Below are 20,509 nucleotides of genomic sequence, written 5' to 3'. Positions count from 1 at the left end.
CCGGTCCAGGTTAAGCCAGGGAGCTTCCTTTCAAATCCTGGTCCACCTAACCTTGTCGAATGTGTCGGATTTTGGGAAACACCTTCCTTGCAACATCCCCACTGAATGTCCAGCCCAACTTGGGTCTTGCCTTTTTGCCTTTGGGCAGTTCTCTCAATTATCCAAACTCTGTGTTGCTGGCAAAGTGGATTTTATCATGTTCAAAGCCCCCAGGCCAAGATTAACTGCCTTCCTTGCAGCTCTTGGAAGGGCAAAAGCATGCACCGTCAGCTGAACGATGTCTCTGGAGCTGGAATTCAAGGTGGGTTTGGAAAAGCCCCTGAAGGAACAGCTACTTAGTGATTCATGCAAGCCTGCAATAATTCATCTAAACAAGTGTTTCTCAACCTTCACAACTTTAAGATGTGTGGACTGCAACTCTCAGAATTCTGGGAGTTGAAGTCCACACATCTTAAAGTTGCCAAGGCTGAGAACACTGATGTTAAAATTAACATCTTAATCGATAATGCATACTTAGTTTCACTTCTTTCTAGGGGTTTGCTCACTTGGGTGATCTTTAGGACGACTTGCAAAATTTCAGATAGGCAATCAATATAACCAAGAGGACGTAAAGCAAAGCCAAAATACCAACTATCGGTTAAGACAGCTAAGAGATTTGAATCCTTTCTGCAGTTCTTCCCCCCCTTCAGACGTGCTTAGATTTGCAGCTTCCAATTCAGGTTTTACTGACTGTAGCAAACCTTTCCCTACAGTTCAACTATATAGACCCTGAAACGACCTAGTTCCAAATCATATGGGCCTTTAAAATTTAAGATAGCCCTTTGGGGAAAAAAATAATCCATTTTAAATAAAGTGATGTCATGCGTGGCGGTGGGGATGTTGAGGTGGGAACCTGAGGATCTTGAAATGAAAAATAATCCATGCATGGATCACCGGAAACTGCTTTCAAAAAATACAACTGAAGATAGTTAAATTTGAAGTGGCCAGGATTAAAAGGAAAACTGATTGATTGATTATGTGCCATCAAGTTGTTTTTGATTCCTAGTGACCAAATAGATAGGGAAGTAGATGGGTTAAATGTCTCCTGTATAAAAATCACTGTTTGCCCGCCACAAGGCCTTTCTAGCATGCCCCTAGAGCTTCACTTTTTTGCCCCATTTCTCTGTTGAAAAGGGGATAATTAATTAAATGCTGTGCTTGTTGACTCCCTATTGGGCCAGGTCTCGGCCCTTCTCAACTAGAGAAATCAGTTCTCCGAGATCTAATGAAGGGGTTTGGATGTTTTAATTTGTTTTCTCAGATTGGATTTGCAAAATAACCTAAATTATTCTAATAGTCAGCTAAGTCCCCGTGGAGGATCTGGATAAAAGGAAGCTGAGATAAGGCCACAGATGCTCTGATAGGATGTTCTTTCTCACTGCTTTTAATGTGGGCTGTTAAACCTTGCAGTTTTGGAAATCAGTTTTAGACAGGCAAAGGAAGGGGGTTATTTCCACAGAACCTCAGGGTGAGAAAGCAGATTAGCAGCACTGACCCTTGGTGAAATAAGTTAGTGAAAGAAGAGAAAGAAGGTCTATCTTATTTACTGATTGATTCACATACTTACTAGGGCTTGTATCCTGCCCTGATCTAAACACTTAGTAACTTAATGCTTTCCTTGGTTTGCATGTGTCTCAAATGTTGCTCTGAAGGTCTGCAAAGACCTTATTCTGAATGTGGCAATGCCTTGCACGTGGGGTTGCAGGGATGGGATTTCATTTCCTGTTGTGGGTCTTCTCAGGGGCAAGCCCAACAGGTACAGCTTCCCCAAGGTGTGAAATGGCCACCCCTGGATTAGGTTCACGCATCAATCACACACAATGGGGCTTGCTTGGCCTCAGCTTAGTGTCTTGTGGGAAACTCACTGCGCAGATTGGAAACCATGGTTTATGGCTCAGTGTGGTGTGCCTGACCCTCCCAACAAACCATGATTTTAGAAATGGTTGTCAAGCAAGGATAGGTGAAACCAATCTTTGTTTCTGGAAGTCCAGTATAAAACATGCAAATGTAAAGAACAGAAGGCAGGGCTAGCAACAGTGCCTGGGCATGGTGGGTGCTGCCTTAAGCCACCACTTTATTTTTTGCATTAAACCCAAACAGCAGGGAGCAATCCTGTCCCACCGAGTGCTCGTGTTCTTAAAGGAAAGCGACTCCGGGTGCGTAATACACAAAAGAGGCAGAATTGAATGCAGGCCTTGCTACTGAATGCCAGATGGGCTCTGCTATGCCATGCAGATCTTTTTAAGCGTATCTCCTGCTTTGTTAGGATTGGGACTTGGTGTGGGAAGTCAATTCGCTGAAGCTGCTGTTTACTGGATAAAGGAGGGAGAAGCTTGCATTATCCCCAAGCAGGGCTGGGCAGATCTGGCTTCCCCCCACCCTCCCCTCCAGCACCTGACTGTCTGGATTTCCCACAGCGTGGTGATGACTGGCAGCTCCTGGGGAGCCGGCTTAGCAGCAAGATGTTGGGACAGCAGCCTCAATTCCGCTGTTCCGGGCCATCCTCCAAGCCCTTGTCTAGGGAACTCCTTCGCGTCTCCTGCTCCGGGTTCTGCCTCCTTCCGCCGACACTCCAGGAATAGGCTTAACCTCCGTTTCACGTGGCAGTGAATTCTTCAGGACAAGCCTGAAGGGTTTTGTGGAAGAAGTAATTTCTGCCTGTCCATTCAGTGCCCCCCCCCACAAGCTCTAGAAGTGGGAAATTAAATTATCTTCCTTCTGCGCCATCCAGTGGGCCCTGAGTGGTGTGGCGTTTGACCATTTAAGCGAGTCTTTTCCACTCAGGGTTCCATCAGCGTGTGGCAGAACTGATTTCTTTTCTCCTCTCCCAGCACAACCCATTTCACCTCTGTAATGGGTCTGGAATTCAACTGCTCTTTCTACGGACCCAGAAAGTTTTCTTTCCCCACCGGCACTGGCGTGTTTGTGTATTCAATATCTGTGTGATGTATGTAACACTCACTTAGCTTACAGTTTCCAAAACAGCTTCCATTTAGGGCTGAGAGGGCCAGATCATTTTTATTTCCAGTCTTGCCTCAAAACCCAAGGAACTGGAAAAAAAATGGTGCTGGGCTGTGGAAGCTCTAAGGAGTTTGCCACCAGACGTAAAGCTTCTCCCCAATTCCACAAGCTGTAGCTGTTGCTGGGCAGGTAGAAATTCAATACATCCCCTGTCACTTCCTGATGGATTTCTGCCTGATGCCTATTGAGACACATCTCATTTTTTTTAACCGTTCCAGTACAGAGAGGTGGGGCAGGCAGAAATTCCACAGAACCGTAATCTATCCATAAGCACTCACCGTGGATACATCGGAGGGATTTCTGCTTGATCCTCAAGGAATGTTAGAGTAAGATGTCCAGATCAGCAGCAAACCAGCTGTGAGGTGGATCAGACAAGGGCTAGAGGAGAGACTGCAGATTTCCCATAACTGGTCAAAACTCAGAGGAGTTTGGCAGCACTTTTTGCAACTCACAGATTTTATTAAAAGGCATTCGCTTTTGGAACTCCTGATTTTTTGCTCCCGAACTCAGGGAAGGCACAGAGTCCGTAACTAGCCAGTCTTGGACACTGGTTGTCCTCCTCTACTTTAGAAGTAACTTGCAACTTGTGTAATATACGATTTGTACATATATGTGTATGTACATGCAATATTCTCTCACCACGTACACACACACATGCAATTTGTATGATGCATATACCATTAATGATAAAAAGGGATAGACGTTAGGCATCTCTTAAGGAACAGTTAAAGAGTGGGTGGGAGGCCATGCCCCATCCGCCTGCACAGAGAGACACACGTGGGGGCCTCTTTGGAAATGCATTGGGCCCATTCCTGGTTTCTCCCCCTTCTGCATGGCAGCCTTCCTGTTGCAGAACCAGGGCGATGGGCAGTTCCTTTGTAATTCTCGGCATTCAGGACTGGATACAGATTCAGTGAGACTGCCAGGACAATCCCATCCCAGTGGCAACCACACGCACCTTTCCCCAATCTGCACTCGCCCTCTTTCCACAAAACTTGCTGGCATTGGTGGCCAACTTGAAACAAAAGGCTTGCAGCCTTCCCAGCCCTCTGTGATACTCCTCGTTGTTACGCACCGACTTGCTCACGGATGGCAGTTCCAGATTAAACAGCCGAGGTGCAAAGCAGCTGTTAGACCCAAGCAACACCCAAAATAAGAGTGGCTCTGGGGGGGAAGAAGAGTCTAGGCGATGCTCCCAACTCAGGGTCCTGGCACAGAGGCCACCTTAAAACCGGCTGCCTTCGTGGGAACTGGAGCAAGCTGCCAAGCAGTGCCAAGAACAGGGGGTGGGGGGGTGCAAAGACATGGCAAGCCTCCTGTGCCCTTCCTGGTGATTACACCCCAGCCCGTCCTTGCAGCAGAGTCCATGCTCCAGGCCGATCTCCCCAGAGTTGAGCCGAGCCTGTGCAATCCTTTGCAACAGCCGCTTGATTCGCAGGTAAACAAAATGTTCCCTGGGGGCCTGGATCCTGTTGCTACCAACTCAGGGCCCAAATAACAATCGAATGCCAAGTTGCCACTACAACAGGCTTCCCAAGGCATGGATGGCTTCCTTGGCAAATTGCTCTGAGGGATGGTTTGCGTGCCATTTAATCAAACCCACTGTGTTTTATGCCACGGACGAGTTTCTGTGGCAGTTTATAATACCACATGCAGGGAAAAGACGACTGATAAAGAATCAATAGGCCAGCTTCATTTTTCACAATTGCATCCCATTGTGGAACTGTATATAAATACGTACATACTGCATATAAAGCATTTCAAAAGTGGTTCATGGGAGCAAATTCCCAGTTGTGTCTCTTGTAGGTATCTCGGGGGCTCAGACTCTTCAAACAACTGAGCTGCAGTAAAAAGGCCAATGCTTGGTTTATTTTTTACCCTCAATTTTTTAAATGAACCTGGAAAATGGACAAAGCACAGCCCCACAAGGGGCAAGGCTGATCTACCTGAGCTACTGGAACTTTATAAATCTGGCACTGCTTGACAACAACCAACAGCTGCAACGGGAGATGCCAGGAATGCTCTTAATTTCTCGGCCCCGAAGAGGGAACAGCTGGCTCTGGAATTGTCTGTCCCGGGATGACCTCTGCTTCTGCAGAATGGGACATCCAAGCAGGGACCAGGTTTGAGGCGGTCGATGACAGCCATCCCGCCTTACAAAGGATTGGCTGACAGGCTGCTCTCATTCCAAGCTTTTGGGTGCAACCCAGCCGCATTGAAGCAAGCCTTGCTTGTTTTCGAACAAAGAAAATCCTTTGAAAGGGCTCAGTCTTCTGGGGAATAAGACCCCATGGGCAAAAATCAGCAGGGCCACCGACATCACGCAAAGCCTGTTAGGTCAACAGTTTGGGAGGTTTGTCAACTCAGCCAGTCAAGGGTACCTGCAGGGTTCGGTCAAAAAAGTCAAGAGGGCGGCCACAACGGTGCAATTGAAACTCCACCTGCATCACACCTGAAATCAGGCAGGGCTTCAACTGCACCATTTTGGCCACCATCTTGACTTAGTTGACCTCACCCTGCAACCACGGAACTCCAGGCAATGAAGCTGCCTTACTCTCACCTACAGACAACGCTCACCAGGACAAAGAGATAAATTTAAGCTGCTAACTAGCCCCAAAGGACCACCGTTTTTGCTAATGAATACTCCCACTTTTATTGCTTCAATGACACCTCCCGCTCCCCAAATGGCGGCCATTTAGTGGCCATTATTCCCCAAATAACGTTTGGATTGCATTTCAGGCCTAAACCTGTTGTTTGAGAAAAGCCTGTTAACCGGGCGAAGGGATGGCTTTGCATATAAACACCTGGATGCGTTCTGCGGGGGGATGCTACATGTGAGCAGGGCCACAACTAGGGTCTGTGTCACCCCAGGGAAACATGGGTTCCACGCCCATTTTGGCCCCCGCCCCGCCCCGCCCCGCCCCGCCCCGCCCCGCCCCGCCCCGCCCCAGTTGCGACCCTGCGTGTAAGTTTTATTCTGTTGCCTTCTGGTTTGGGGGAAGAAGCGTAATGATCTTTCCTACCACATAATAGTTCAGACCTTCATTAAAAAATCTTGCTGGAAATCCAGTTTTCACAATAGGTAAGACTGAAATTCAGATCACTTATAGACGGACAGGGAGACACCCACCCCGTGACTGATCGGGTTGGGCGAAGCTCCCCCGCCTTTTTCCTCCTCCAAGTGGAGAGGGGGGGAAGGAGGGAGGCCTTTGAAACCTCTTCCGGAGGGGGAAGGGGGCGAAGGATCTCGGGCCGGACTCCCCGACCGGAGAAAGGCGCGCGGCGTCCGCAGCTTCCCGAACGCCCTCCCCGCTTTGGGGGCGAGGCGTCCGTCCAGAGCGACGATGACGCCAGAATGACGGAGCGCAGCGCGCGCGCCTCCAAGCGAGGGCGCGGTTGCCTGGCAACGCCGCTCCTGGCGCGCGCAGGCCTCCGCCGGCTGTGGACGGGGTGTGGGGGAGGCCTTTCTCCTTAGTCTCTCCCCTCCCCCCACCGCGGCACGTCGGGGGCAAATCCACAGAGGCGCAGGCCCGGGTCCCTCCGCTGCGCTCCGCGCCCCCGCCGCCCCCCGCGCGGAGAGCCTCTGAGGGGGCGCGCGATGCCGGGCGGGAGCGCGTTGCGCGGGCGGGGAGCGCTCGGCCGGAGGGGAGGGGAGGGGAGGGGAGGGGAGAGCAGCCGCCGCCGCCGCCGCCCCCGCCGGCCCTGGAGTTCCCCGCCCGGCCGCGGGGCGCGCTTTGATTCGCTGCGGCGCGCCGGGCAGGCGGCTCTGCGGCTTCCCCGCGTCCCGCCTCGCCTCGCCTCGCCTCGCCTCGCCTGGCCGGCCTCGCCTCGCTGCGCCGCGCCTCCTCCGAAGATGGCGGCCCGCAGGAGCCCCTCATGCTAGCGAGCGCCGCCGCCCCAGCCCGCCGCCCGCGCGTCCAGGGGCCGCGGAGAGCCCCCCGCGCCGCCGCCGCCCCCCGCGCCGCCCCCGGCGGCAGCAGCAGCAGCAGCAGCAGCAGCAGCGGAGCGCGCGCAAGGTAGGGGCGCCGGGCGGCCTATGCGGGGTGCCCGCGCCGGGCGGGGGACGACTGGCGGGGCGCTCGGCCGCGTCGCCCCGTCCTCGCGGGGAGCCGGAGCGGAGGCGGCCCGAGCCGGGCGCGGGAAGGGCGGGGAGCGGGGCCCGGGAGGCCCGGCCGCGGCGCCCCGAGACATGCGCACTACCCGCCGCCGCCGGCCCGCCTGGAGACAAAGGCCCGGAGCGCGCCGAGCCCCGGGGGGCGCCGGGGGTCCGGCCCGGTGCGCGCGGCGGGCGGGGCGGCGCCCTCGGAGAGGCCGCGGCGGCAGCTGCTGAATCACGGTGGGGCGGCGGCGGCGGGGGGGCAGGGAGGGCGCCTCGGCCTCGGACGCGCCCGGCCAGGGCGGCCTTCTCCGGGCGGGGCGGGGCTTTCCTGCCCTGCAAGCGGAACGGGGACCGGCCCGCGAGCGAGCGAGCGAGGGAAAGGCCCGTCCTCTGCACCTGCTCAGAGGCACGGTCGCCTGCCGGCCTTCCTCCCGGAAGTTGGGGGGCTGGGAGAGGCCGCCCAGGATCCCCCTCTGCGAGGCCCCGTGGGGCCGGGATGGCCCAGTCCGGTGTTTCTCGACCCGGGCCGCTTGAAGACGCGTGGACTTCAGCTCCCAGAGTTCCCCAGCACGCGTGGACTCCTGGGGGATCCTGGGAGGCGAAGTCCACGCGTCCTCGAGCGGCCCGGGTTGGGAAACGCTGGCCTCGACAGCCCAGCGCTGGCTGGCCGCCTCCAGCCGCAGCCAGGGGGGTGCAAATAGGTGGAGAGCATCGGAGCCCAGATGGGCCGAAAGAAGCAGCTGCCCTGGCCTGGCGTGGCCAAAGGAGGCTTCTGCCCCGGTTGCCCCCAAGAGTCGAGCAGGAGTTTGATCCTGGGTTACTTCGGCTTGCTTGCGGTTATCAGAGGATCAAATGGATCTTGGGGAAGGAGAGTCTTTTCTCTCCTTGTTTTAGTGAGGTGGGATGCAGGCGTCCCCCCCCCACACACACACACACACTCGTTTCTGGACTACTTGTGGTTCTCCTTCGGCTTTATCCCCGCTTCCCCCCCCCCCCCGTTTTTCCCGACCAGTTGGCTTGACCAGGTGGTTTACTCAACTGTAAAAATAAACAGTGGAACAACGATAAAAAGTAAAATTTGCTTTCAGTAGGAACCACAGCTGGGATGGCAAGTTGGTGATGGTGTGGGCTTGTTCAGTGAATCCATGGTGGTGGGGCAAACTAAAGCTCTTAAAAATACACATCTCCACAGTGCACCTTCCAGAAGCTTAAAATAAGCTCCCTGGGCTTTATTGTGGAGGTGGCCCTGGTTTACTTGCCCTCCCACTCCATTTCTGATGGGACAGTCAGCACTTTCTCAGCACTGCAGGGGCAGAACCAGGTCTGGGATGCCCTCCCTCCATGGTGGCTGTTGCAAGGAAGGGGCTGGGAAGCCCCTCCCTGAAAGCCATTTTTCCCCCAGTAGGATTCATGGCGTTTTTTATGCAATGGAGTTGTGGTGCAAGGATTCCAGCAGCTGAACCGTTTTCAGTGGAGCCCCAATATATCTCGGTGTGTGTTCGGGTGGAGCCTCTCCGAGGCTTTTTCTCACAGCCTCCTGGTGCCCAGGAGGGGAGGCATCTCTCTTCGCTGATAATGGGGGAAGGTTGCGGCTGGTTGCCCCTAACCCTAATTGAACTGTATCCATCTGAAAACCAGCTCTTGCACAGTCCAGGATCATGAGGTGTCTGGAGGGCATCAGGTGCCAGTCATTGAAGGCGTTAGACTAGTTTTTCTCACTCAGCATGACCCACCGGAATGCCCATTGGAATTGTGGGAATTGTAGTCAGCCACATCTGGAAGTCACCATGTGGAGAAGACTAGATCAGTGGCCTTGGGTTAGATTGATCAAGGGCATCGCTGTTGAAGGCCACCTTGGGTTGGATTGGGGGTGCCTGTATTCGGACTTGTCTTTCATGCTGGGTGGTACCAAGATGAACCCTGAATTTGCTTTCAATTAATTGACATTCAGCCTTGATTAAAAACAGAGTGCTGTTAATAGGGTTATTCTGCTGTCGAGTTTTCATCTTCTGCCTGGCTTTAAGGAAAAAAAATAGCAATGTTTGACGATCTCTGCGAGTTCTCAGAATAGGCTTTTGGCCAGATGCAGCCCTGAGATCTCAGGTTGAACATCTGGAACAAATGGATAAATCTTTCTGGCTTCTCATGGGTTGCTTTAATAAACTGTAGGAGGAATATTGGAAAAAGGGCAGTTCCAGTTGGGGTATAAAATTAACTGTTATCTTGAAGGAGGTCATTAGGGGGAGTGGACTAGTTTTCCATATGCCATTTCTCAGTATCCAACACAAATTTATGGGATGTGCAGCGCTGGGTTCATCTCAACAGAAAAGTAGAGGTCAACAGATTTTAGGTGGCTGTGTGGATGTTAGGATGTGGAGCTTGGGTGTCTGCAAAACAGAGCTGAAAATGTCACTTGACAGGATGGGAAGCTCAGCCTTCCCTCTGACTTGGCTCTGTGCGTTGCCACATGGGTCAAAGGTGATTGGTTGTAGGATGTTTTCAGGAAGCTGTTTGGGAAGTTAAGAACAAGTTAGGCAGCTCTTGTGTTAACTTACAGCACAGGACGAGGAAGTCCCATTCTGACTGATCAGGCCTGGTTTTATTTCCCCTGGGTGGTGGAGCCCTCAAGGGCCAGCCACGCAGCTTCCAGAGCCCATCGGCAGTCAGTTGCTGATGAAGGCCGAGGCAGACAAATTTCTCCTTGAGCCCTTGCGTCCTTTGCTTTCAGTTTGGACAGAGCTTGCAAGATGAGCCGACGGTCGTGGCTCTGTTACACCTGGGGAGGTTGTTGCTGGATGCAGCGTATTCAGAATCCGGAGGAATTTGAACGGGGGTTATCGCTGCGTGTGACTCCTAAACCCAGAAGCTTCAGGTGATGAGAGGACCCAGAATGGTGCAGAAAAAGATCGTTCTGATCTGTACACATTCGGATCAAGACTGCACCTGGTCTGGTGTCTTAGATCTAAGCACCATTCTTCTGACATGTTTACGAGTTGGACACAAAGGCCTGCGACTGGCTTTTAGGGAAGTGAATATTGATTTATTAAATTTCGAACGGATGCAAGCCGCCTTTCCGAGTGAGAAACAATCTGCCTTTATGACAGAAGACGTATCACCTTAAGAGGCATTTCCACCCACGTGGGAGAAAGGAATGGTGGGCTACATCTTGCAGCCCAGACAGTCACATAAATAAACTAAACAGCGTTTGAATATACTTTTACCAGGGTATGTAAACTTGAGAATCAAAAGCCACAATTAAAAACCAGTCTTGGCATCAGTTGCCTTCTGAAATATTCAGACCAGTTCTGTTGATAGTAAGAATTCATTCCAAGTTCCTTAGCCTCTGTGATGAGCTGCTGTACTATGTGAACTTCTCCCAAAATTGACATCCAGGAGGTTTGCAGCTCTGGAAGGCTAAGGGTAGAGTTTGTAAAACTGATGCCTGCTAGAAGTTCTGCCTGCCCCCTTCAGGTGAGGAGTGTATAAGATTTCTGTACCCCTTGGCTATGCATATTATGGGCAGAATATTTGACTGTAACTTCAACACACTTGTCACGTCAACAAGAAAAAAATGAGAAGAATGCTTTATAACTGGATACAATTGCAATCTATATCTAATCGTTTTTTGTCGGTTAAATGTTCTGGGCCTAGCTTATTAGCATCATTGTGATACGTATCAACAGCAGGCATTGTTAGAGGCTGTATAGAGCTTTGTAAACAAAGAATTAGGCTGGGTGTGTGTCTGTGTGTTGTGTCTATATGGGTTAGGATATGTGATGGTTGGATTTAGAGACGGCATTTGAAACTGGTTTAGTTGAATCTCTGAATCAGTCTCTGGATCAGAAAGATGAATCGAGTGTCCCAAATTGTTCTTTGTGAGTCAATCCATTGCAGAAGGAGTGCTTTCAATTCACATATATGTGGCATGCCATGCAAAAAATGAAAAAAAAGGACACATCTCTGTTCTTGGGCTGTTCTGGATGGGCAAAGCACATCAACTTTTCTTTGCCTGGCTGTCATTGTTGTTTTAACTGGTTTTTGTTTTTTGTCATCCTGCAAATTTTTAAAGCATGCAAGAGAAGACAGAAATGTTGAGAAAGATTCCCCAAAGAGGCAGAACCAATTCTGCAAATCCATAAGGCACATATTAGGCTTGTCTGGACAAACAGTTTAAGCCTGTATCAGTGGGAAGGAAAGGAAATTGCCAGTAAAGTTAGTCTCTGCTTGGCCCTCTCCAGATCTTTTAGGCTCACAGTTCTCCAATGCTTGTTGGTCCCTTCCTGATGTGTTGGGACTCCAGTTCCCACCATCCTCAGCCACGGTGGTAGAAGACATGCCCGGAGGCCTCCTTTGGGGAAATCTGGTGCAGAACATGACTCAACTCGCCCCTGGCTTGAGTAGTCTGTTCCTCCACATGGCAAGTCATTTGCAGAAAGAACTGCCTCGGTGGCGCAGAGGGGCTTCTGTTCCTGGTGCATAATTCACACCGGGAGAGGAGTGCTTCGTGCCCAGAGGATTAAATTGGGGCCAGATGCGCACTGGGGGTGCATGCAGTCCAGTTGCTTATCCAGCACCCTGTGCAGCGCTGCAAGCAGATCAGTCAGATTTGGGTTCGTTCCTGCAAACAGCCGCGTGATCAAAGGGCGGCTGGCAGGTTTTCCTAAGGGAGGGCCTTTTCTCTCTCCTCTTTAAAAAGGAGTTGGGAATCTTGGCGGCCCTCCCAACCAATTCTGGCTGCCGTTTGCCCAGTGCCATTTATTGTTCTGCTTTTGGCATCCCCTTTCCCCCCAAAGCCAGTTCACCACCCGCTGCCAAAGCTGCCGAGGCTGAAGCCGGGCTGTGTCAAGAGTATGAGGCCCGAGAAAGGGTTCCCGTCGTGGAGATGCGAACCAGCAAAGAGGAGCAGCTTTCTGGTGGAAGGAGAAGGGGGTCAAGTTTGGAAGGATGAGGTAGAAGGGGGGCATCTGCCCTTTTCTTTTCTGGGTGTGTGCCACCATGTTCCGGGCAGATCTGGCACATGGGAGAAACTTATTTCTCAGTGCAAAAAAATCAGGAGGAGTCTGGGAGCACCTTTTCTGACTTGTGTGCGTTAGTAAAAATGCACATGCCTTTTAATAAAATTCGTGAGTTGGAGAAGGTGCTCCCAGGTCGGTCCCGGTCTTTTGACCACCATACTCTAACCCAGCTCCCCTCCAAGTCTTCTGGGTGGGATTCTGACTTTCGGTGGGATCTGGATGGGAGCGCCAAGCCCCGTCTTGGAATGGGTGCATCGTAGGCCAAATGCCCTACGATGTGTGGAATCGCACAGTTGGCATGAACAAATGTGCGGCCTGGGAGGGGTTTTGCAAATGTCCCTTCTCTCCCCCACTTTCTCCCATCGCTTGGCAGCAATTCATCCTGTCCCTTCTCTAAGAAAAGCCAGAGTCAAATTCCTCTTGCAATTTTCCTGGATTTGGACAATTAAAAAGAATAATTAATCCGCACACGCAGACACCAAATGCAGCAGCTTCTTGCTGGGCTGTGGGGAACAAGAGCAGCTAGTGACAGGAAGTGCTGCTTTGGTGAACGTTTTGCAACATGCAAGACTGGAGCTGGTTAATTTCTTTCTTTCTTTTTTTAACTTCCTGTTCATAGTCTGTTTGGATCAGAAGTCACTGTGTTTTTCCATGTAGCCATTCTGTGAATGTTCTTCTGTTCAGGCGAGCATAAATCTGACCATTTGGTACAGTATGTTCCTTACTACTACTTTCTTTTCTTTCTTTCTTTTTTAAATAGATAGCCTCCGACTTTAACTGGGAAAAATGTTGACCTGCTGTTTATGGCCAGAAGTTTTATCCCCTTTTTTCCTTTGAAACGCCCCTGCTGTCAGACGGCAGGACTTGGGCGCAGCGCAGAGTAGAACAATCTGTATTCAGTCATGTGGAATCACATGGGCTTGGGTGCAGGCCTGGCGAAAGCGTCCTTGAGGATTCGTTCTTATTGGCAGATTTTTTTTGCATGTAAGGCTTGGATGAGTGGTGCAGTAGAAATACACACTGTGGGTACATCACCCAGTCACAGCTATGCATCCTCTGTGGATGTATGTTTGTATAAAGATACAGTTCTCGACAGAAAAAAACAGGCTTCAGCTTTCACTAGCAGAAGAGGCTTATGAAATACCAAATTGGGGGGTGGTTTGGAAAAAAGCATCTGTGCAGTCCAGATAAATTTACTGGTTTCTGCAAACATTTATCCATCCATACATGCACAGGTCTCATCACGATAGACCTAGGTTGATTAATCCCAGTTTGTTAAAGAGCCGTAATGGCTTGCTTACGGCCCAGAAGGCCACCAGAGGCCTGTCAGAGTGGTTTATTGATTTGTAATTCTTGATGTGGCTGAAGGGAAAAATCGTTAAATACTAGGGCTGTGCAGTGCTTCAGATCTGATTCCAAAAGGGTTGTGGCGATATGAATGTAGACTCTGTCAGCAACTCTCTAAAGCAACCACATCTTTTCTCAGACTGGCGTAGCTGCCCTCTCCAGCTGCCACATGTCCCTGCGAAAAGGCATGGCTGCTTTCAAGAGTTGTGGACAGCTGCTGCATATGCACCCATACTCTCCAAAGTGACTTTTTGCAATCAAAAGGGACTTATCTGCACACCCTCTTAAATATCTCATTGAAGAGTGTTTTGTTAACTATATTTAATTTTAATTAAATGAAAATAAAGTTAAACCTTTTCCTGGCTCCTGACCTCTACTCTTTGAACTGCAGTGCCACCCAAATGGTAGCGCAGGCCTAAAAAAGTGGGGTTCCCTGCATGGTTTCCAAATTGCAGCGATGGAGTTATATACGCTGTTAATCTAAAACTGAACCAAGCAACCTAATTTGGTTTAGTGGAATTATGGCTCAGCCAGATCCTTCTCAAAGGCAGGGGGACCTTCCTTCCTCCCTCCCTCCCTCCCTCCTTGCAAGACTTTTGAGCTTTTGTCTCCTCCCTCCTCTCCAGCTGGTAAAAGTGTCCCCATGATGCCACCTCCAGGCTGGAGAAATAGCCCCATGTTAATATTGCCGTATGCCTTGCTTGTTGGAACATTTTTACATTGAACTAAAAGTGCCACTTAACCTCTGTTTGAGCGGGTGGTGAGCTTTTAATGCAGACTGTACCTAAGAAGGTGTTTGCTGGATTAGACCAAAGGCTTCTCCAGCCTAGCCTGCCGTTGCCCCAGTGGTTATAGGGCTAAGCCAGAAGCAAGAGTCAAATCTTGCTCAGAGACTGGTGTCAAGAGGCCTAACATTTTCTGGGTAGAGCTAACTGGCTTGCCATCGAGCCACTGTCAACTCTTAGTGGCCACCTAGATAGATCTTCTCCAGGAGGATCTGTCCCCAACCTGGTCTTCAGGTCTTCCAACATGCACTCATCCTCACTGTAACTGATTCCATCCACCTTCCTGCTGGTTGTTCTCTTTCCTTCCAGGATAGAGATAATATATGGTCTTTATTGACCGTGGCAGCTGCCTTATATGTAAGCATCTTCGTCTTTTCATGATGCGTGATGGTTTTGTGCTATCTCTTTATCAGCAGGGCATGTATGGATCTTGACAAAGCAAGAGATTCCTCTAACAGTTGCCTTGCATCATTTGGACTGCCATGGGGTGGGGATGGATGGATTGGGCACAGCATTAAATTAACATGCGACTCATAGAGCTAGTCTGATGTTTTAACGAATATGTGTAGATTGTTTAAAAAATAGAAAGGATTCATATTTTGAAAAGGAAATATGTCAAAATTCACAGAGTGGTCTGTGTTCTCGGTTCTTAAAGTTAAAAAAATAATGAGCTACAAGGAACCCTGAATTCGTCATTGACACTCTGTGGCCGGTAGATTCCAGAGGGAACCATATTTTAATCTACATGCCAGTTTTGTGGCTGTGGATCAGATGAAAACAACACCCCAAGTTCCTCTGTCACTTCTGCCCCAGAGAAAGATCTGGTATCTGGGCTGTCTTTCAAGAGACAGTATTTCCCAGAACGTCAACCCCTGAACACAAGTTATATAGGGCAGATAGTCTGAGAAAATCCAAAAAATAGTTTCATGCCACCTTCTGTCTTCTGTGTTACAGGCGAAAGATGTTAGCAAGAAGGTCAACATTACCTCTTTATTGCCGTAAGTTGTGGTTGGAGTAGGATTGTTCAGAAAGGGTAGAGAGCTTTCTGAATCAGGCAATAGATGCGGTCTCCCAAAGGCACGTTCAGCCTTGCACAAGCTTGCAGCTATCAAGGTCATGTAAATGATGAGACAGACCAAAGTCTTTGTGAGAAATGGAAATTGTGTTTTTGAATGTCAGAAAAAGGGTCCGGTTCCCCATGTTGGGTAGGTCTTGATAGAACAGTGGGATCAGAAACTATTTGTGATGGGAAAAGCCGCCACCCCCCTCTGCCTCTGTCTGCTAGGCAGGGCTATTGCTGAAGGTTGGACTGGGGGGGGGGAGCTGAGGGAGGGGCTTGTCAGCACATCACAACCCCAACAAGCCCACCTGTTCCTTCCTTGAAAACTCAAAGGAAATTCTTATTTTGCCAGATGTTGCATCTGGGTCTACTGCTTAGAAATCTCTGAGTGGCTCCATTTTCTGTTTCTGTATTTTTAAAAAATGGTCAACAATACTATAGTGGGTGAAGAATTCTGCAGTGCTGGTCAAGGACAAGCCTGTTCAGAGAGATTTGCCTGTCGGTGCAGGTACAACACCTTTGCGTTCACCCAGGTGAGCTGCTCCGAGAACAGGGCGGTGGTCTTGATCCTGGCAGTTAAGTACCCCCGACTCCCACTCCCACTGCACTGGCTTTGCATTCCAGGGGTGGAAGAGAGGGGTGTGGGGAGAAATCCTCAAATCAAATAATAAAAATAATAGCATGAGGTAGCATGCTTTCTCTCTGTACAGTGCCTAGTAGGTGATCAACACTAGTTCTTGCAGACTGTGGCAGAGCATGTTGGTCTCTGCTCCCCCTCCCAAAGTGACAGTGCATATTATTTTTGCCCTAGGTGAAAACGGTTTTCCTACTTATTTATCACGTTTGTGTGTGTTTATTTTCTGCTTGTTTCGCCTGGTCTTGAGAGTGGTTTATATATTAACAAGTTCCAGAAGGCTGAGAAAATCAGATTAAACCTACATCCAGACCCTCCAGGAAATAAAGCAGAGAACTGACCATATTAGCAGAAAGGAGGCGCAGCCCGATCCAGAATCCCAATTGGACTTTTCTAAAAGCAGGGGAAGATAGTTTAAAACATTCTTTGAAATCTGGGGGAGAATTTGACTAGCAAGCATCCCTACAAGGGGACTGTCCAAAAGTAGGTGCTCTTGAAGTTAGACCTCTGGGGGGGTGGCTTTAAGAAATAAAGTGAAAAGGTTGCCTGTGAGGTTGGAAGAGAGGTCCTGCAGAGCTTGTTAGCCATGATGATGCAGCTAAAACAAGGTTCCCTTTTAGAAAACAGGATTCAGGAAATGGTGAGCAACCACATTTCCCCAACCTGGCTCCTTTCGGAAGAACTGGAACAAGAGCTCCCATGGTTTTTTTAAAACTGTCAATACATATAGGATTTCTAAAGCAGAAAACCTATATTCTCTATGTAGGGTTTTCAAGATTTTGAACACGTGTGTTTTCTTTTAAAGGAAGAGCTTTCATCTTCTCCAAATTTATCTGAAGTGGGAGCCCTCCAGCCAAGTCTTAAGGATCTTGAGGACTGGAAAGAGGCATGGCAGAAGTTGAAAGGGGCTGTTTACTGCTCCTTCCTAGCAAGGTTGGGATTCCTGGCCTTGGGAAAAGCTGATTTTGGAGGCCAGGAAGGGAAATTCGAGGTTGGATTTCCTACTCTGACATAGACAGGGAAATTCTCTCCAAAGCCTTAGGAGCATCAGGGCCTCAGACCTTTGCTGTGGGCCTAATTTTAGGTTTTTAGGGTCTTCCATGAAATGGTAATGCTCCAGAAGACAGAGTGGCAGAGCATATCTAACTAGCACCTTGCAAAGCCTCTCTGAGTTCCCTGCTAGCCTCCCCAGACGGTGTGATTCCTCCCCACTTCTCCTGCACCATTTTTCTTCTTTCCGTCTCTAGCTCTGGATATAGACTACTGGAAACCATTACTGTGGAATGGTTTCCAAGCATGGCATAAACAGGGAATTCTATATAGCCAGAGAAAACACATGGAAAAATATATCCCCGCACACAAGTTAAAACTTGTGCAGTGTGTCTTCTGCAGCAGGTCAAGCAAGGTCTCAGTAACCTTGGCAGCTGCACGAGGCAGCCGTTGCATAAGAACAAATTGTGTTTCACATACTGGAGAAATTGCTCCGGAATGAATACGCTTCCCTTTTGCCCTGCCTTGTTTTATCTACAGCATGAAACTTGCAAATTGTAAATGCCACGTGGTGAGAAGTATCCCATCAGATACCATACCCTCATTTGTGCTTCTCTCCGAGGACAGCAAGACCTGAATGTAAAAACAGAAGAAAAATGAACGATGGCAAAAGAAATAAGTGACAAAAATGCCCCAGGATACAGTGTTTTCTCCTGTTGCGTCAGGCGGTTGATTGAAAGTTCTCTGGAACAGGGATCGCTCACTTTTCACACAGTGAAAAACCGAGTATTTTTGGTGCTGCAGAAGTGGTGGTTGAGTGTGAATCACTGCAGGCCCCATTGAAGGGTTCCTCAGTGTGAGAGTTGATGCAGAAAGATTCTCAAATGTTTCTCTCCCTTTCAGAGAAAAAATTCCCCTTTAACTAAAGAGATTTTGAGCAGCTCTGCCTCATCTACCTAGGCCAAAGACATTTTTCCAAGCTCTGTTCCAGCATTTTTCAGTGTTCAGAAATATTTTTTTTCCTCCCATTATTTTTATGTGCCTGTGAAATGTCATTAGCAGGCTTTCCAAAAGGCCCTGTGAAAAACAAATGTTTGGATTTCATCTGATAAGGAATGGTCTGCATTTCAGGGAGGAAGCGATAAGAGAATGAGCTGATCCAAAAAGGCTGGAGGTCGAAGGACCCTGGTCCCATTTTCCAGGATACTGTCCTGCTTTTGTTACGGACCACCACCATCCAACAAATCCTAATTTATAATAATAATGCCATTTTGCAAGAAAAAAGAAACATTCGGCTCTTGAATGAGACATTCCGTCCTAGGGCTAGATAGAATGATTTGCCTAAGAGCAAGTAGCATTTAATTCTCACCTCCCCGCTTTCAAGTTGCCAGGGTGATTTCTTTAGAAACTGTCCACACACACCCCCACCCCCATTTTTTTTACTAGGCACTGGGTGACAGCAGTTGCAAAATTATTAACATGAGATTAGTGTGTCTTTATCAATTAGCAGCAAAGCAGAGCATTACCTGCTAGCTTCAGTAAGTACAGAACCAAGGTTTTGCAAATTTAGTGGCAAAATGCCTCAAAAATAGTGAATTAGAGATGTCAGCAGAGAAAGTGCAGCCAGCTGGTGGTGGGGGGAAGCTTCTGGGGGGAATGTGGTGGATCATTCTATCTGCTATTGTTTATTGGACTTCAGTGTTGAGGTGGTGGTTCTCCTTGCGGCCCATCAACACTGCCATGCCGACTGGAACTCGTTTGTGGACTGCAGGTGGGATGTGTCAAAGCGGGTTGAGCCTGTATCTTTTTCTACCAATGGGAATCTAGCCACATCATCCAAACTGAGAAGGAGCTCTGAGGCCTTTCTGCCTAGCCTAGCCCTCTGTGTCCCACATTGGCCAACCAATGGGAAGCTCACAAACACATCAGCAGGGTGATTGCATTCTTCCAAGTTTGCGCTGCTCCACAGAAGCAGCTCCTCAGGGTTTGGGAAATGTGATTTGGGAGATAGCACAGAGCCATCAAGACTAGTAATGATTGATAGCCATTTATGGAATTGGCCTGTGTCGTCCTTCCACCTCTCCCAGTCTAGTATCTTCCTAAAATGCTGGGATCAAAGCTTGCAGACTTCTCAGAGGGTCTTCTTGGTGTTGTGGTTTCTACCTCTGGTGGGTATCCAGTGTGCTTAATTCGTAGGGGTGCTGCACAGAGAACCCAGTTCATGTCTCTCCTTTTCCACTTTTAGAACCTTTGTTGGCACTCACTCATGACACTCTCAGGATGTTTCTTTTGGGGGTCAGACTTGGACAGGTGGGGACTGAATCTTAGGCCCGGTATCACCAAATGGTAATCAAAAGGCATCCATAGGTGTGTGTCAAAGAGGAATGATCAAGAGTACAGCATTTATATATCGTTGCTTAGCCTTATGTTTTTGAACAATAATCAGATTTCTTATACAAACTCTATGCCATGTAATTAACCTAGATAACAATAATGAATTGAAGGCTGGGGCAAATGTTGAGGTCTTGTTAAACATCTCTCTCCCCACCCCCAATTAATTTTACACTGCCCTGTATAGATGCAGGAATATTCATTGGAGAGCAAGACCAGAAAAGGACTGGGATGACTTTGAGTTGTATGCTAGGGGCACCTTCCAGAGAGGAGGTAGGACCAAGTCCAAACCTGTACTGGATTTCTTTCTTGTTTAATGCTCTCTGCACTTAACAGTGAAACCTGACAATTTGGTAAGTGTTAGAGGTCTCTGGGGGCTCGGCCCATCACTCTGGAGACATCTCTATGTCTCCCTGGTGGAGGAGAGTAGATGGTTTGTAATTTCACGTTGCTCTGTCCACTTAGCTTCACACTCCCTGTTCAGAGAAGAGCTGGGTCCTTTTCCTGGCCACCCGATATTGCTGAGCTTCCGGGAATTGAATGGGGGATGCCCATCCCTGCAAGGCTGTGCCTGTTCCCAGAGCACCGCTTGCTCCTGGGTGGGACAGGCACTGCCGGCCAACATCTGTCCTTGCTCTGTCTCTGCTGGAATCTCCTTTCCATGCCTTTGTCTCTCTCCCCCCCCCCCCCCTGATTCTCAGCTTTCCGATGTTCACAAATGCTGCGGTCATAAACAAGTGTCGCAATCATGGGATGGAAATTCTGTCTTTGGGCTAGCTGCCTCCGGCTTGCAGTTCTACCTCTCAGGACAGCCCACTCCTGTGTTCTTGTTTCTGGAGCTTTTAAAACAGTCATAATTGGGGCCATTTTTGTTCCACTGAATGCTCCGTTGTCCGGTGATTGTTGGAGTGTTTATGTTACCATGAGGTGGTTTTCCTCTTATGGCCTGGCTGTAATTTCTCCTTCACGATGAGCACACCAGAAATTGGGTTTGGCGGAGCAGGAGTCGTCTTCGAGTTTGAAATGTGGGGCTGCCCTTGGGGAAAAAAGTTTGAAAACGTCCCTCGATTTGACTTGTGATGAGGACTGTTAGGAGCAGAAGGCGCCCCCTTGTGCTGCACCCTTTGC

General features: G+C 49.3%; 2 protein-coding genes across 4 annotated transcripts in view; one reads left to right on the top strand and one right to left on the bottom strand.

Annotated features, from left to right (window-relative positions):
• STK26 (serine/threonine kinase 26) overlaps positions 1 to 20,509 on the bottom strand; it is a 393,767-nt gene that overhangs the window by 262,640 nt on the left and 110,618 nt on the right. The window lies entirely within an intron of this gene.
• Positions 6,954 to 20,509, top strand: part of MBNL3 (muscleblind like splicing regulator 3) — a 64,327-nt gene continuing 50,771 nt past the window's right edge. Inside the window, exon 1 of one of the 3 annotated variants that reach the window (XM_063313313.1) lies at positions 6,954 to 7,076. The gene's annotated coding sequence lies outside the window, so the exon portion shown is untranslated. Of the gene's footprint in view, positions 7,077 to 12,798; positions 12,882 to 20,509 lie in introns of those variants that run through there. The other 2 variants (XM_063313315.1, XM_063313314.1) reach the window with 2 other exon arrangements.

Source organism: Candoia aspera, chromosome 12, assembly GCF_035149785.1.
Source record: "Candoia aspera isolate rCanAsp1 chromosome 12, rCanAsp1.hap2, whole genome shotgun sequence".
Lineage (NCBI taxonomy): Eukaryota > Metazoa > Chordata > Lepidosauria > Squamata > Boidae > Candoia > Candoia aspera.
This window is presented reverse-complemented; position numbering and strand designations above follow the sequence as displayed.